At 38.8% G+C, this 16,141-nt stretch overlaps 1 protein-coding gene and 1 long non-coding RNA gene across 2 annotated transcripts in view; both read left to right on the top strand.

Annotated features, from left to right (window-relative positions):
* LOC143373928 (uncharacterized) overlaps window positions 1-16,141 on the top strand; it is a 107,796-nt gene that overhangs the window by 79,589 nt on the left and 12,066 nt on the right. The window lies entirely within an intron of this gene.
* LOC143374417 (uncharacterized) lies at window positions 14,846-15,636 on the top strand. The gene is made up of 3 exons (XR_013086655.1): window positions 14,846-15,144; window positions 15,312-15,360; window positions 15,433-15,636. It is a non-coding gene; the product is annotated as an uncharacterized LOC143374417 (long non-coding RNA).

The raw sequence follows: 16,141 nt of genomic DNA, 5'->3' as shown, positions 1-16,141 counted from the left end.
AAAATTTTTAAAAAATATATATATTATTATGAAGAAAACCACATTCTTTGCGAATACTGTGCGCAAAGAATAGGGAGAGACTACGGACACCCAGCATCCGAGCATCTTCTTACATTAGCCACAACACGAAAAGATAGACAATGTTTTATTTGTCGACGAATTCTATATATAAAAAAGCAAGCAACTACTTGTGCTTTATGCACTTTACTATCATATCAAATAACACCAATATCCATAAATAATATGGAATTAGGATACGTTTATCCCGGTATTCGGGAACAAATTTTAAAAAATCTCTAAAACTATTAAAAAACTGCAATCCTGCAACAAGTAAAAGCGCATACATATGTTAACGAGGAACGATATCCTAAGAAACAATAATCTTTCATGTACACATTGATGCAGTTTTTTTTTTCCCTTTTACACACTACAGTCACACACACACACACACACACACGCGCGCGCACACACACACACACGCACACGAACACGCACACGCACACGCACGCACGCACGCACGCACACGATGTAATAAATACTTACACCTATTCTTTAAGACTTTTTTATAATAAAAACATTTATTTTTTCTTAAAACTGCGGAAAAATTGTAACTTAATAACCTACCATATAACCTAAATAGCATAAAAGTAGTATAAGGAACATTGTTGCGTAGAACGAAGTTGCAAACATAGACATTTTTATAAACACCCGTCAGAGGGCACTACTCTGTCTGCAATTTACAGATCATCGAAAATCATTTTGGATAAATGACACTAGCGCCAACTGTAACCACTCATTCAAACTCGTGCTTGCGCCTTACTTCATACACTACAAAAATGCCCAAGTGATCAGGTACGCGACACTCCAAGGAGCTGAAAATAAAAAAATAATTAAATAAGATATTTTCGGAGATGGTACCAATCCCTCCAATAATCACACCACTCCCGGGATCTCCTCGACAAATGGTAACGTACTAATAAACATTCCGTCCCCTTTTCCAAATTAACAAATATATTAAAACCGGGGCGGCACATCCCTACAGGCCCATGAGAAAGGAAGAGAAGGAAAATAAATAAAAAAAAATGTACATATTAATAAATAACCATATATATATATACGAATCTTCCATTGCGTTCCCCACCTCCATTCCAATCTCTCGAGGACGAGAGATCCCCCAGGGGGGGGGGAGGTGTAACGTCCCACGCGGAATCCAAACCGATAATTACCGACCGCCGGTAAAGTAAACCGATCTCCATTATCGCGAAATCGTCCTATGTTACCATACAAAATTATTCTATACATGAATTATAATTAATTAATGATTCAAACGAATACTAAAGAAACAAATGTTATAGAGATGTTAGGAATAATTTAATGTAAATACTGACAAAAGCGCAAGATAAAATATAACCCTGATAGCCATCTGCCTGCAGTCTGCCGGCAGATTGACAGCAGGGTCTGCCAGGAGAGTGCAGGATCTGCCGGCAGCTGCGATGCAGCCTACGTCCGCATTCAGCTACGGTTCTGCCGGCAGGGTCTGCTTGTCAGGGTCTGCCGGCAGATCGACGGCAGATCGACGGCAGGTCCTGCTGCTCGCCTGACACATCCAACAGCGCCATCTGAAGGCCACAATTGCCAAAGAATTTCCTACGCGTGACGTCACATGGACTTATTTCAAAAAGTATTTATTCTTTCTTTAATAATATACAGGATCAGTGATTACAATTGTTACAAAATAATATAAGCGCATATAAATCCAAAGAGGGACTTTCAACATTTACATTTACAAATCCACGTCCCGTAACCACTGGTTATATTCTTCGATTTTGCCGGCACTGACTGCCACCGCCAGTGACTGCCACCTCAGACCTCGAAAACTGGAAGTGGCACCCGTTGCCCGTTGTGCTTGAAGACGTACGCTCAAAGAATATTCCAAGTAATCTCATCCATCAACATCCAGACAAAGCATCTCGTCGTATCCAGAAGGCAAACGTAATTATGGAATTGAATAATTTCTAATTATCTACGTCGCGGACATCGAGATTCGCATTATCTAGAAGACAGAAAAGTAGGGTTATGCGCGAAGTGCGAATGTTCAGCGTCTTGTTTAGTAGATAATAATTTAAGACATATTTTCTTATAAATTTTAATGTTCGCAGGAGCATGCATGATCGCCTAGACTGTGTACTGTGTGGAGATGGAGCTGAAGTAAGTATCGCATGTATTCTGTTTATTCATACGTTACGTTTAATTTTATGCTAATATTGTATTTGTTTTCAGCGCTAACACAACGCGGAACATGATGATTCTACACAAAAAAGAAGTCGAAAATACTGAATGAAATTTCCTGATATCGCCCCTACTAGGTACCAGTGGTTACGGGACGTGGATTTGTAAATGTAAATGTTGAAAGTCCCTCTTTGGATTTATATGCGCTTATATTATTTTGTAACAATTGTAATCACTGATCCTGTATATTATTAAAGAAAGAATAAATACTTTTTGAAATAAGTCCATGTGACGTCACGCGTAGGAAATTCTTTGGCAATTGTGGCCTTCAGATGGCGCTGTTGGATGTGTCAGGCGAGCAGCAGGACCTGCCGTCGATCTGCCGTCGATCTGCCGGCAGACCCTGACAAGCAGACCCTGCCGGCAGAACCGTAGCTGAATGCGGACGTAGGCTGCATCGCAGCTGCCGGCAGATCCTGCTGCCTGATCTGGTTATCAGGGAATGTATTAAGCGAGTAAAAAGCAAAATAATAAATAAGCGACTCACTGCGCATACGCCAGCTATCAAATTTCGGGTATAAAAGGAGGCGCACGATGCGCAGCGCGAGCATTCCAGGGCATTTAAGGTTACGATTCGAATACGCTCTCTCAACTGACGAATACTTAAACCGTTGAATACTTAAACCCTTAAACATTGAATTTGTCTTGGAACGCACTATCAACTCAGGTCTTCAAAAAAAAAAATAGTTCCATTTGAAAAACCGAAGTTGACCATCGTATCTTTTAAAATAATAATCGAAAACAAAATTCGTTCGCGCTAATAAATGGGCCCCCTCGAACCATGCAATTCCCTATTTTTTTTATATTTTTATCGACAATACTTTAAGAGATATCGCGCTGTCCATTCCTTAGTGGGACACCCTGTATATGCTACCAATAGATCAGATGTATCTATCATAGATGAATTTAATGATCTTCTAGATCGGATCAATGCGACGGACCAAAGTAACTACTTTATCATAGTGGGGGACCTGAACGCCCGCAGAAGAGAGTGGGGGGACTCAGCTTCTAATACCAGAGGAGGATACATAAAGAACTGGGAAATTTCTCATTCAATCAGATATAAATTTAAAATAATAACACCTGCAGAACCTACCTTTCCTTCAGCAAATTCATTCCTGGACATTTGCATCGCAGACATTCGACTCACCTTCAAAAATACAATGAACGATAAGTTAAAAACACATCACTACGACAGCGACCACAGAGCAATAATAGCAGAAATCTCATTAGTTAATGACTTGGAGATACCTATCAACAACACCGACCCCAAGACACATTTTGCATACAAGAAATGTAACTGGAAAAAATTCAGACAGAAGATCAATAGAAGCAATCCAACCCCAATCCCGGAGGACAGAAATCTTACGAACCTCGAAATAGATGAGAATCTTACAACCCTGGAACTCAGCATCCGGTCAGCTCTAACCTTGTCCACACCAAAAGTTAAAAGAAGGGATTATACCAACATATACACCAATAACAAAATAAAGAAACTTATTAAATATATATCATATGTCGTCTCGCAAATACATAGAACATACAAACGTGGATATACAACTCAGCAAACCACCTTCCTTAAAGAGCTTTTAAAATCCATTAGAAGCTCCATAGAGGTGGAAATGAAGAGAAATATCATCAGTTACTGGGAAAACAAGGAGAAAGAAATAGATCATCAGAGAACGGACAATTTCTTTCCCAAAATTAAAGATTATTCCGCAGCAAACCTCACAATTCAATAGAAAAAATACAACTTGATGTAGGGAAACACGGTTGGATTGCCGAACTTAACATCCCTGATGATCACATCATACATGATGGAAACTTATTCACAGTAGCAGGACCTGTAAATATAGCGAATGTCTTGGGCAAACACTACTAAGCCGTTAATACCCCCTCACCTAGTGACATCAGTAATCGGCTACATAACTTAATAGAGGCGGAGAGCACAAGGGGTAAAGATGAGCTAAATCATTTTAGAATACATCAAAAACATATCATACAATTCACTGAAGACAATAGAGCTACATTCCCAATAGGCCCTGAAGTGGACTTCAACTTATGCTGAGCCTGCGCGTATGCAGACGATCTGATTATATATGCGTGGAAGGGAAAAAGCCATCACTGATTCAAGCAGATCTCCAAACTACTGTAAACCATATAGATACTTACTACAAAACCTGGAAATGAAGAATAAACCCGTTAACATGTGAGACAATTCTGTTTAGAAAGCCGACTAGATTCTTAAGCAAATTTCAGAAAAGGGATTTAAGACTATTCAGTATTGATATCGCAGATAGCCCGTCTAATGAAAGAATAAAAATTCCGCACAAGGTATTAGTCAGATATCTAGGCATACAGATGGATAATCTGGCGAGGATGTCCAAGCATGTGGACATTCAGCTAAACAAGGCCCGCAAGGCATTTTGTAGCTGTGGCAGGCTATTCTACTCCAGAAATTTGAGCGATAGGGCGAAGATAATCTGCTATATGCTTTTAATCAGACCAATTATGACATACGCAGCCCCCACTTGGTTTAATGTTAACGCAGCAACAATGGAGAAGCTTAGAAAGTTCGAACGACAAATACTCAGACACTGTATTTTTAAACACCGATCGGCTTCTTCAAACTACACCAAATATGTTAGCAATATTGTCCTATATAAGGAGTCTAATATTACTCGAATAGACAATTTCGTTTTACAGTTGGTTAGAGATTATTATGTGACATCCGTGTCCATTGACGATAACGAAATTATTAAGGACATTTTAAAGATAAACGATGTTTATGCCAGGGATTCCCTGACTTCCGGATGTATACCCCCCCCCCACCCCAAACCCCAAGTATTCACCTATTTAGATAAGAAAGGTTATATCCAAAACGAATTAAACATCCCGACAATTTATCATTGGCCGCGACGATTGGAAGCGAACAAAAACATTATGTACGATCCTCTCACGAACCCTTCTAACACGCCAGAGGACTTTAAATATTCTATTAGATTATCTCCAATTGACTATTTCAACCCTGCAAGACTTAGCAACAAATATTGGAGGCTAAACACAAACTGTACTTATATAATGGAGTTAAAAAATAGAATCCTCAGTCAGGTGCATAGACAGGATGTTAACAGATAACTACGGCGTACTTAAAAAGAGATAGGCCTAAGACCTTTGTAAATAGTCATGTAAATATATTTAGTTTAAATTAGCGTAGGTTAGATTTAAGTAGATCCAAATTTAGATTTAAGACCCCACCAAAGTGACCTGCTAGGTTTAGAGCCGATTTTTCCTAGGATACCAAAGTGATTAAAAGCAAAATAATAAATAAGCGACTCACTGCGCATGCGCCAGCTATCAAATTTCGGGTATAAAAGGAGGCGCACGATGCGCAGCGCGAGCATTCCAGGGCATTTAAGGTTACGATTCGAATACGCTCTCTCAACTGACGAATACTTAAACCTAGAGGCAGCTTAAGTATCAACCAGTGGCGGATCTCCAGTGTATAAAAGTTACTGGTGCTCCTTTTTGGTCTTTGTATTTTGAAGTTATAGAACCTCGCTTTAGCGGCCGATGTTCTTGGTAAAAGCAAGGCCTCGAAGAGCATAAAATAAAAACTCTGTCAAAAGAAACGAGCTCGCTCCGGAAACGGTAGCGGCTGAATATTTAATAAATATTCACGTAACATTAATTAGCATAAATATAAAAAACTAGAGAAAACCCAAAAAACAGAATATATAATCGTAGACTGTAAGCAATATTAGAATAAGTATTGTCAAATAAAGTCATTGTTAAGTTTTTAAGTCGTGGATTTTAATCCTTAGTTGTAATAACGAACTCCCACCTATCCTATACTCGAGGGGACGCCGCTCTCCTCTCGAGGACCTACTAGCTTCAGTTGTTTTCGGACAGCCGAACGTTACAGGTCGGATATTTTTTGGTGACAGCGGTGGGATAATTTCGTTTAGTAGGATAATTTCGATTAAAGGGGATATTTCTCTTAAAGTGAAACCGCTCCAGAAGTGAGCATTTTCAAGAAATTTTTTCTTCTCTAAATTCTACAGAGGCTTAAAAAAAAAAAAAACTTCACAATGCCTGACACACTTGGAGAAGCAATGGCTAACCTAGCAATCAATACAGAAACACAGGGGACTACAGAAACTCCAGAAATTATTTCAGGAGATACAAACACTCCAGGAACTTCAAATCCACAAGTTAATATGAATACAGCTACGAATGTATATCCTCACTTACCACACATTAGTCCCCTCTTTCGATGGTAGAAATATACCAATACATCAATTTATTAAAAGTTGTCGACACGCACGACGCATGGTTAATCCGAATGCAGAGTATGGATTAGTTCAACTCATTAAAAATAAGCTTTTCGGACAAGCTTCTAGAGTAGTTTTGAACGGGGATTATAATTCAATCGATGACCTCATTTCAGTACTAGAATCACGATTTGCACCATTACATACTTCCATACAATTATATGGGGAATTATCAAAAATTGCACAATTACCTAACGAAACAACGGTAGATTATAGCAGTCGTGTATCCAATCTCCTTCTTCAGATTGAACATTGCAATGCGATAGAAGTACCTACACACGTAGTGCAATTTAATATAACCGCGGAACAAAACGCCATTAAAGCCTTTCTAACAACACGCCTTCAGCAGCCTTGATCGCGCTATCAATATCGCCATTAAAGCAGAAGCAGAATGTAATGAAAATCAGATACGAGCAAGGGAAGCAGCAGGAATAACACAAACTAATCGATGTACAAACTGCCTTGGATACGGCCATATTGCCACCGCCTGCAGCAGTCAAATTTCACGAACCAGTTGGTACCAACAAACCTGCCAACATTGTAATAGGATGGGACATACGACGCAAGAATGTAGAAGCCGAAACAGAGCCCAAAACAACACATTCTGTGATTTTTGCCGAAGATCAGGTCACATGACGCAAGATTGTACAAGCCGGAGTTACACGAGCAGAGCCCCTCAATCTAACGTATACTGTAAGGTAACGGTAACGTCGAAGAACAGGTCACATGACACAAGATTGCAGAAGCCAAAATTACACGACCAAAGCTCCTCAATCCAACTCATATTGTGATCATTGTCGACGACCAGGTCACACAATACAGGAATGTAGAAGTAAAAATTATGCAAATCGGATGCAGAAACCAGAAATATTCTGCGAATATTGCAAATTCAGAGGCCATACAGTAGAGCAATGTAGAAAGAAGATGTACTTCGACAGGAAAGAAAGAGAAGAACAACCTCGTATGGTACGTAGGCAGGCTATACTCCGATTAAAAACAGAGCAAATTAGGAAACCCCCTAGCATCCTTCTCTCTGATCTAGGATTCAATGGAGAAGAAGCAACGTTAATGATTGATACCGGATCCGATTTGAATGTAATTAAAAGGAGTGCTGTTTCACCCAATATACCAATCTTCACGGACACCTTGTTCGACCTTAATGGTATTACGGACGGCCTACTCAGCACCATAGGATACATCAAGATCAGAACATTAAATACAGAAATCATCATCCATGTTGTAGAAGACCTCCCTATCAAACAGGATGGAATATTGGGAACAGAATTCTTTCAAACTAACGGCGCAACCATCGACTACATGAAATCAGCGATAACTATTGGAATGGAAACTATTCCATTCATTGATCCAGAAATGGTCACAATACCAGCCAGAACAAGAAGTCAAATATATGTACGGGTCCTTAACACACGATCTACCACAGGATATATTCCAAGAATTAAAATTCACCCAAATATACATATGGGAAATGCAGTAGTTTCAAATAATAACGGCATAGCATATCTCTTCGCAATAAACACATCTTCAAAAGACATTAAAATCCCCGTACCATCAGTCGAATTAGAACCTTTCGACGAAGTACCTATAAAGGATGAAACGTCAGACAAATACAGAAAAACTAACAGAATACACCAACTACTACGACAATTACGATTAGAACATTTAAATTCAGAAGAACGAGTTGAAGAATTAATTAAAGAACACGCGGATAGATTCTACCTTCCAGGAGAAAAACTAGAAGCAACAAATAAAGCCTATCATAAAATAATAACGGAAAACGACGTTCCTGTTTTCACAAAACAATATAGATACCCTCAAGCATATAAAGAGGAAGTAAAAAGACAAACTAAAGAATTACTTGAAAAAGGAATCATACAGCCCTCATCACCCATATGGATTGTACCTAAAAAGGAAGATGCACAAGGCGAAATAAGAGCCAGGATTGTAATAGACTTCAGGAAATTAAATGAGAAAACAATTGGAGATGCCTACCCCCTACCAAATATAACTGACATACTAGATCAGTTAGGAAGTGCGAAATATTTCTCTGTCTTTGATCTTGCATCTGGCTTTCACCAAATTCCTATGCATCCAGATCATCGACACAAGACAGCTTTCTCTACAATATACGGACACTATGAATTTAATAGAATGCCATTTGGACTTAAGAATGCACCAGCTACGTTCCAGAGACTCATGGATCAAGTCTTGACAGGACTTCAGGGGATAGAACTTTTTGTATATTTAGATGACATCGTGATATATGCCAGCTCACTTAAAGAACACGCAACAAAATTTAAAAGACTAATGAATAGATTAAGAGACGCAAATCTCTACCTTCAACCGGATAAATGTGAATTTTTAAAGAAAGAAGTATCGTACCCCTAGGTACATATAATAGGAGAAGAAGGAGTTAAGCCAGACCCAAAGAAAATAATAGCTGTAAAAGAATTCCCAACTCCTACAACAGTCAAGAATGTAAAACAGTTCTTAGGACTGAGTGGATATTATAGAAGATTTATAAAGGATTTTTCAAGAATTGCAAGACCACTATCAAATCTCACTAAAAAGGATTATCAATTCGAATGGACGTATAAACAACAAAAAGCATTCGAAACTCTACGAGAAGCACTCTGCAAAGAACCTATTCTGCAATTTCCAGATTTCGAAAAAACATTTAACATTACGACAGACGCTTCAGGCATTGCTGTTGGCGCAGTTCTTAGTCAAGGGGAAATAGGGAAAGATTTACCAGTAGCTTACGCATCCCGTGTTTTAAACGATGCAGAGACGCGATATTCACCTACGGAAAGAGAATTACTAGCAATAATATACGCGGTATTCCATTTTCGACCTTATATTTATGGCAGAAAATTTTATCTCATAACAGATCATAAACCTTTAGAATGGCTTCAAAATCTATCTAATCCGACCTCACGTTTAGTACGATGGAAAATTAAACTCGCAGAGTACGATTATAAAATACTATATAAACCAGGAAACTACAATACGAACGCGGATGTCTTATCTAGAAATCCAATTTCATTACCGTTAAACGCGAAACGAGCACATTCGGAAACAAGTTCTCATGAAAATAAAAAACACAAACAATTTCATCAATTCAAAACGCGGCAACGGGAGACTACTGCCTCAACGTCAGAAAACCCAGCTCCATACAAACAACCCAGAATTAGCTCTTCGGATTCTGATTCTTCATCGTACGATGAAAGCGACTCGATAAATATAAAGCGAAAAAAAAAAAAAAAATCGAACACCTCCTCCTCTCATCCGGAAGCTAAAAAACCAAATATTGAACCATCGGAAACACATACACCACCTCGCCGTGCGGAAATATTCATACCCTCCCAAAAAACGGAAATATATACACGCCCCCAAATCTCGGTACCCGTTGAAGTACATGCGCCCCCTCAAGTCACAGAACCCCTAACAATACATACACCCGCTCAAGAGACATAATACAAGACACCACAAGGAAAGCACCTCACATCAAGAAACCTCAAGAAGACCTAATAGAAGAAATAGACGAAGCAACCATAGTACCAAAACACAATTATAAAGATCCTCCCAAAATTAGTGCAGAAACAAGTTCAGACAAAAGCACTCACCATACACCTAAAAAGAAAAAGCAAAAATTAAAATCCATATAACTCCTATAACTCCTATAAAAATAAGGAAGAAGAAAATACTTACTCCTCCTCCATCATCTTCTCTCTCTCCACGGCATAAACAAACATCAACCAAGCCAAGAATAGTTTCAAATATTCCAATCAGACAACAACACACAGAGGTAAAAGATCACCTATGGATGGGAAAAGGATATGTAGCAACATTCATAAACACACAAGGCAGTCCAATAGGACCAGCAGGAGAAAAATTATATAAAGAAAAAAATATAAAACCTTACAAACTTTACCAGCCATTAGAAGTTGGGGAGTTCGTAAAGCTCAAAGAAGGAAAACATACAATAATTGGACTCATCACAACGAACCATCCATCAGAAGAAGACTTATATAAAGCACTTAAAACACTCCACGCACAAATACCTAAAAATACAACAAAAATATACATATCAGCAGAAAGAAATAAAATCTCATTATATAAATTACAAGAATTAATAAATATAATATTCCTACAAGAAGACATCCAATTTGTATTCTGCAAGGGCACTCTTCTAACTCCTCCTGTACAAGATAGACAGCAGATCATCCAGGAGAATCACCAATCACCTATAGGCGGATACAAAGGAATTACAAAGACATACCATCGCATAAGAAGCAAATATTATTGGAAGAATATGAAATATGAAATAACACAATTTATTAAAACTTGCTTAGATTGTCAAAAAACTAAATTAGTACGAGTAAAAAATAAGGAACCCATGATACTGACAGATACACCTGTTGACGCTTTTGATAAGATTTCTATGGATATAGTAGGACCACTACCCTTCACAAATACTGGGAATAGTTATATACTCACTATTCAGGACAATTTAACAAAATATTCTCTCGCTATACCATTGGCAAACATTACTTCAGAGGACATAGCCAAGGCATTCACAGAACACTTCATCTGTAAATTTGCAAGTCCTAAAGCAATCCTCACTGATCAGGGACCAAACTTCATGAGTTCCCTTATGAAAAAATTAGCAAGAGCGTTTCACATTAAACAATACCGAACCTCTGCATTTCATCCTCAATCCAATGGATCCTTAGAGAGAAGCCACCACGTCCTTGTTGAGTACCTACGACATTACGTATCAAAAGAAAAACAATGGGATCAATGGTTACCTCAAGCAATGTATTCATATAATACAAGTACTCACGAAGGCACGAAATTTACGCCTCACGAACTTGTTTTTGGTAGAAAAGCACGTCTTCCGTCAAGCATTCCTCCAACTGACCATATTAAAACATATCCGGACTACGTCGATAAATTAATGGACAAACTATACCACATTCGACAAATGGCGCGAAAAAATCTAGAAGAATAAAAAATTCGACAGAAACATTATTACGACCGGAAGATTCAATCTCAAACGTATAAAATAGGAGATTGGGTATGGTTACTAAATCCACGAAGAGAAAAATTAGGACCGGAATATAGCGGACCCTACCGGATTACCGAAGTCATGGAGAACAGCAACCTGAAAATAGCAATAAACCCTAAACAAATGCGAATCGTTCATATGAACAGAATAAAAAAAAGCTTATTTACCTTAAAAAAAAAAATAATAATAAATAAAAAAAAAAGTGGCAACCCTGCGTGGGAGTCAATATAAAAGAGGAGCAGACGCAAGATTCCTTCACTCTAGCACACGCATCCATACGTGCAACAACGTATTCAAACGAATAAGCAAGCGCAACAAAATGGACAAATTTATATGTCTGAAAAAAATTTTTAAAAAATATATATATTATTATGAAGAAAACCACATTCTTTGCGAATACTGTGCGCAAAGAATAGGGAGAGACTACGGACACCCAGCATCCGAGCATCTTCTTACATTAGCCACAACACGAAAAGATAGACAATGTTTTATTTGTCGACGAATTCTATATATAAAAAAGCAAGCAACTACTTGTGCTTTATGCACTTTACTATCATATCAAATAACACCAATATCCATAAATAATATGGAATTAGGATACGTTTATCCCGGTATTCGGGAACAAATTTTAAAAAATCTCTAAAACTATTAAAAAACTGCAATCCTGCAACAAGTAAAAGCGCATACATATGTTAACAAGGAACGATATCCTAAGAAACAATAATCTTTCATGTACACATTGATGCAGTTTTTTTTTTCTCTTTTACACACTACAGTCACACACACACACACACACACACACGCGCGCACACACACACACACGCACACGCACACGGACACGAACACGCACACGCACACGCACGCACGCACGCACGCACACGATGTAATAAATACTTACACCTATTCTTTAAGACTTTTTTATAATAAAAACATTTATTTTTTCTTAAAACTGCGGAAAAATTGTAACTTAATAACCTACCATATAACCTAAATAGCATAAAAGTAGTATAAGGAACATTGTTGCGTAGAACGAAGTTGCAAACATAGACATTTTTATAAACACCCGTCAGAGGGCACTACTCTGTCTGCAATTTACAAATCATCGAAAATCATTTTGGATAAATGACACTAGCGCCAACTGTAACCACTCATTCAAACTCGTGCTTGCGCCTTACTTCATACACTACAAAAATGCCCAAGTGATCAGGTACGCGACACTCCAAGGAGCTGAAAATAAAAAAATAATTAAATAAGATATTTTCGGAGATGGTACCAATCCCTCCAATAATCACACCACTCCCGGGATCTCCTCGACAAATGGTAACGTACTAATAAACATTCCGTCCCCTTTTCCAAATTAACAAATATATTAAAACCGGGGCGGCACATCCCTACAGGCCCATGAGAAAGGAAGAGAAGGAAAATAAATAAAAAAAAAATGTACATATTAATAAATAACCAGGCTATACTTCCGAAAACCGGTCAAACCCGATTGGGCTGAAATTTTGCAAATAGCTTCATTTTGCATAAAAATAACGTTTGCGAGAAGGATTTTTGGCGACTCGAAAATTTTTTTTTTACCATTTCAATGTCATTCTCTATCTTACCGACAGAGCGGAGAATCGGATTCAACAGTTATTCAGTGCATTCTCCTTATTAATCTCCTAAAATCTATAAAACAGAGATCAACTTAGAAAGAGATATCAGCTTGATACTGGGTATTAGTATTGGTTTTGGGCTAGTTTGGGGCGGGGGGCGCGCGCCCGCTCGCGGGCGCGTAAAGCATGGTAGCGAACCGATGTGAGTTTACACGGGGCCAAGCTTCAATGCATTCTCCTTATTAAATTTGACTCAAATTTTGCGTACAGGATTTTTTAAACACATGTACGAATCGAAGGTCCTGGTTCTCCGCTCTGTCGGTAAGATAGAGAATGACATTGAAATGGTAAAAAAAAAATTTTCGAGTCGCCAAAAATCCTTCTCGCAAACGTTATTTTTATGCAAAATGAAGCTATTTGCAAAATTTCAGCCCAATCGGGTTTGACCGGTTTTCGGAAGTTTCGCCAATAACCATATATATATATACGAATCTTCCATTGCGTTCCCCACCTCCATTCCAATCTCTCGAGGACGAGAGATCCCCCAGGGGGGGGGGGAGGTGTAACGTCCCACGCGGAATCCAAACCGATAATTACCGACCGCCGGTAAAGTAAACCGATCTCCATTATCGCGAAATCGTCCTACGTTACCATACAAAATTATTCTATACATGAATTATAATTAATTAATGATTCAAACGAATACTAAAGAAACAAATGTTATAGAGATGTTAGGAATAATTTAATGTAAATACTGACAAAAGCGCAAGATAAAATATAACCCTGATAGCCATCTGCCTGCAGTCTGCCGGCAGATTGACAGCAGGGTCTGCCAGGAGAGTGCAGGATCTGCCGGCAGCTGCGATGCAGCCTACGTCCGCATTCAGCTACGGTTCTGCCGGCAGGGTCTGCTTGTCAGGGTCTGCCGGCAGATCGACGGCAGATCGACGGCAGGTCCTGCCGGCAGATCGACGGCAGATTGACGGCAGGTCCTGCTGCTTGCCTGACACATCCAACAGCGCCATCTGAAGGCCACAATTGCCAAAGAATTTCCTACGCGTGACGTCACATGGACTTATTTCAAAAAGTATTTATTCTTTCTTTAATAATATACAGGATCAGTGATTACAATTGTTACAAAATAATATAAGCGCATATAAATCCAAAGAGGGACTTTCAACATTTACATTTACAAATCCACGTCCCGTAACCACTGGTACCTAGTAGGGGCGATATCAGGAAATTTCATTCAGTATTTTCGACTTCTTTTTTGTGTAGAATCACTAGGTTCCGCGTTGTGTTAGCGCTGAAAACAAATACAATATTAGCATAAAATTAAACGTAACGTATGAATAAACAGAATACATGCGATACTTACTTCAGCTCCATCTCCACACAGTACACAGTCTAGGCGATCATGCATGCTCCTGCGAACATTAAAATTTATAAGAAAATATGTCTTAAATTATTATCTACTAAACAAGACTCTGAACATTCGCACTTCGCGCATAACCCTACTTTTCTGTCTTCTAGATAATGCGAATCTCGATGTCCGCGACGTAGATAATTAGAAATTATTCAATTCCATAATTACGTTTGCCTTCTGGATACGCCGAGATGATTTGTTTGAATATTGATGGATGAGATTACTTAGAATATTCTTTGAGCGTACGTCTTCAAGCACAACGGGCAACGGGTGCCACTTCCAGTTTTCGAGGTCTGAGGTGGCAGTCACTGGCGGTGGCAGTCAGTGCCGGCAAAATCGAAGAATATTCCAAGTAATTTCATCCATCAACATCCAGACAAAGCATCTCGTCGTATCCAGAAGGCAAACGTAATTATGGAATTGAATAATTTCTAATTATCTACGTCGCGGACATCGAGATTCGCATTATCTAGAAGACAGAAAAGTAGGGTTATGCGCGAAGTGCGAATGTTCAGCGTCTTGTTTAGTAGATAATAATTTAAGACATATTTTCTTATAAATTTTAATGTTCGCAGGAGCATGCATGATCGCCTAGACTGTGTACTGTGTGGAGATGGAGCTGAAGTAAGTATCGCATGTATTCTGTTTATTCATACGTTACGTTTAATTTTATGCTAATATTGTATTTGTTTTCAGCGCTAACACAACGCGGAACATGATGATTCTACACAAAAAAGAAGTCAAAAATACCGAATGAAATTTCCTGATATCGCCCCTACTAGGTACCAGTGGTTACAGGACGTGGATTTGTAAATGTAAATGTTGAAAGTCCCTCTTTGGATTTATATGCGCTTATATTATTTTGTAACAATTGTAATCACTGATCCTGTATATTATTAAAGAAAGAATAAATATTTTTTTAAATAAGTCCATGTGACGTCACGCGTAGGAAATTCTTTGGCAATTGTGGCCTTCAGATGGCGCTGTTGGATGTGTCAGGCGAGCAGCAGGACCTGCCGTCGATCTGCCGTCGATCTGCCGTCGATCTGCCGTCGATCTGCCGGCAGGACCTGCCGTCGATCTGCCGTCGATCTGCCGGCAGACCCTGACAAGCAGACCCTGCCGGCAGAACCGTAGCTGGATGCGGACGTAGGCTGCGCCGCAGCTGCCGGCAGATCCTGCCGCCCGATCTGGTTATCAGGGTATGGTTCAACTTTAGAGGATCATAATAGAAAATTAAAAAATATCTTTTCTAGACTTCGCGAAAATAAATTAAAGTTACAACCAGATAAGTGTGAATTTTTAAAACAGTCATGCGAATATCTTGGTCATATAATTTCTGATAAAGGTGTTGAACCTAATCCAAAAAAAAATGGAAGCTATAGTTAATATGCCGCGTCTGGAA

This window comes from Andrena cerasifolii, chromosome 10 (assembly GCF_050908995.1).
Source record: "Andrena cerasifolii isolate SP2316 chromosome 10, iyAndCera1_principal, whole genome shotgun sequence".
Classification (NCBI taxonomy): domain Eukaryota; kingdom Metazoa; phylum Arthropoda; class Insecta; order Hymenoptera; family Andrenidae; genus Andrena; species Andrena cerasifolii.
The sequence above is the reverse complement of the archived record's forward strand: the minus strand, read 5'-3'. Positions and strand labels throughout refer to the sequence as shown.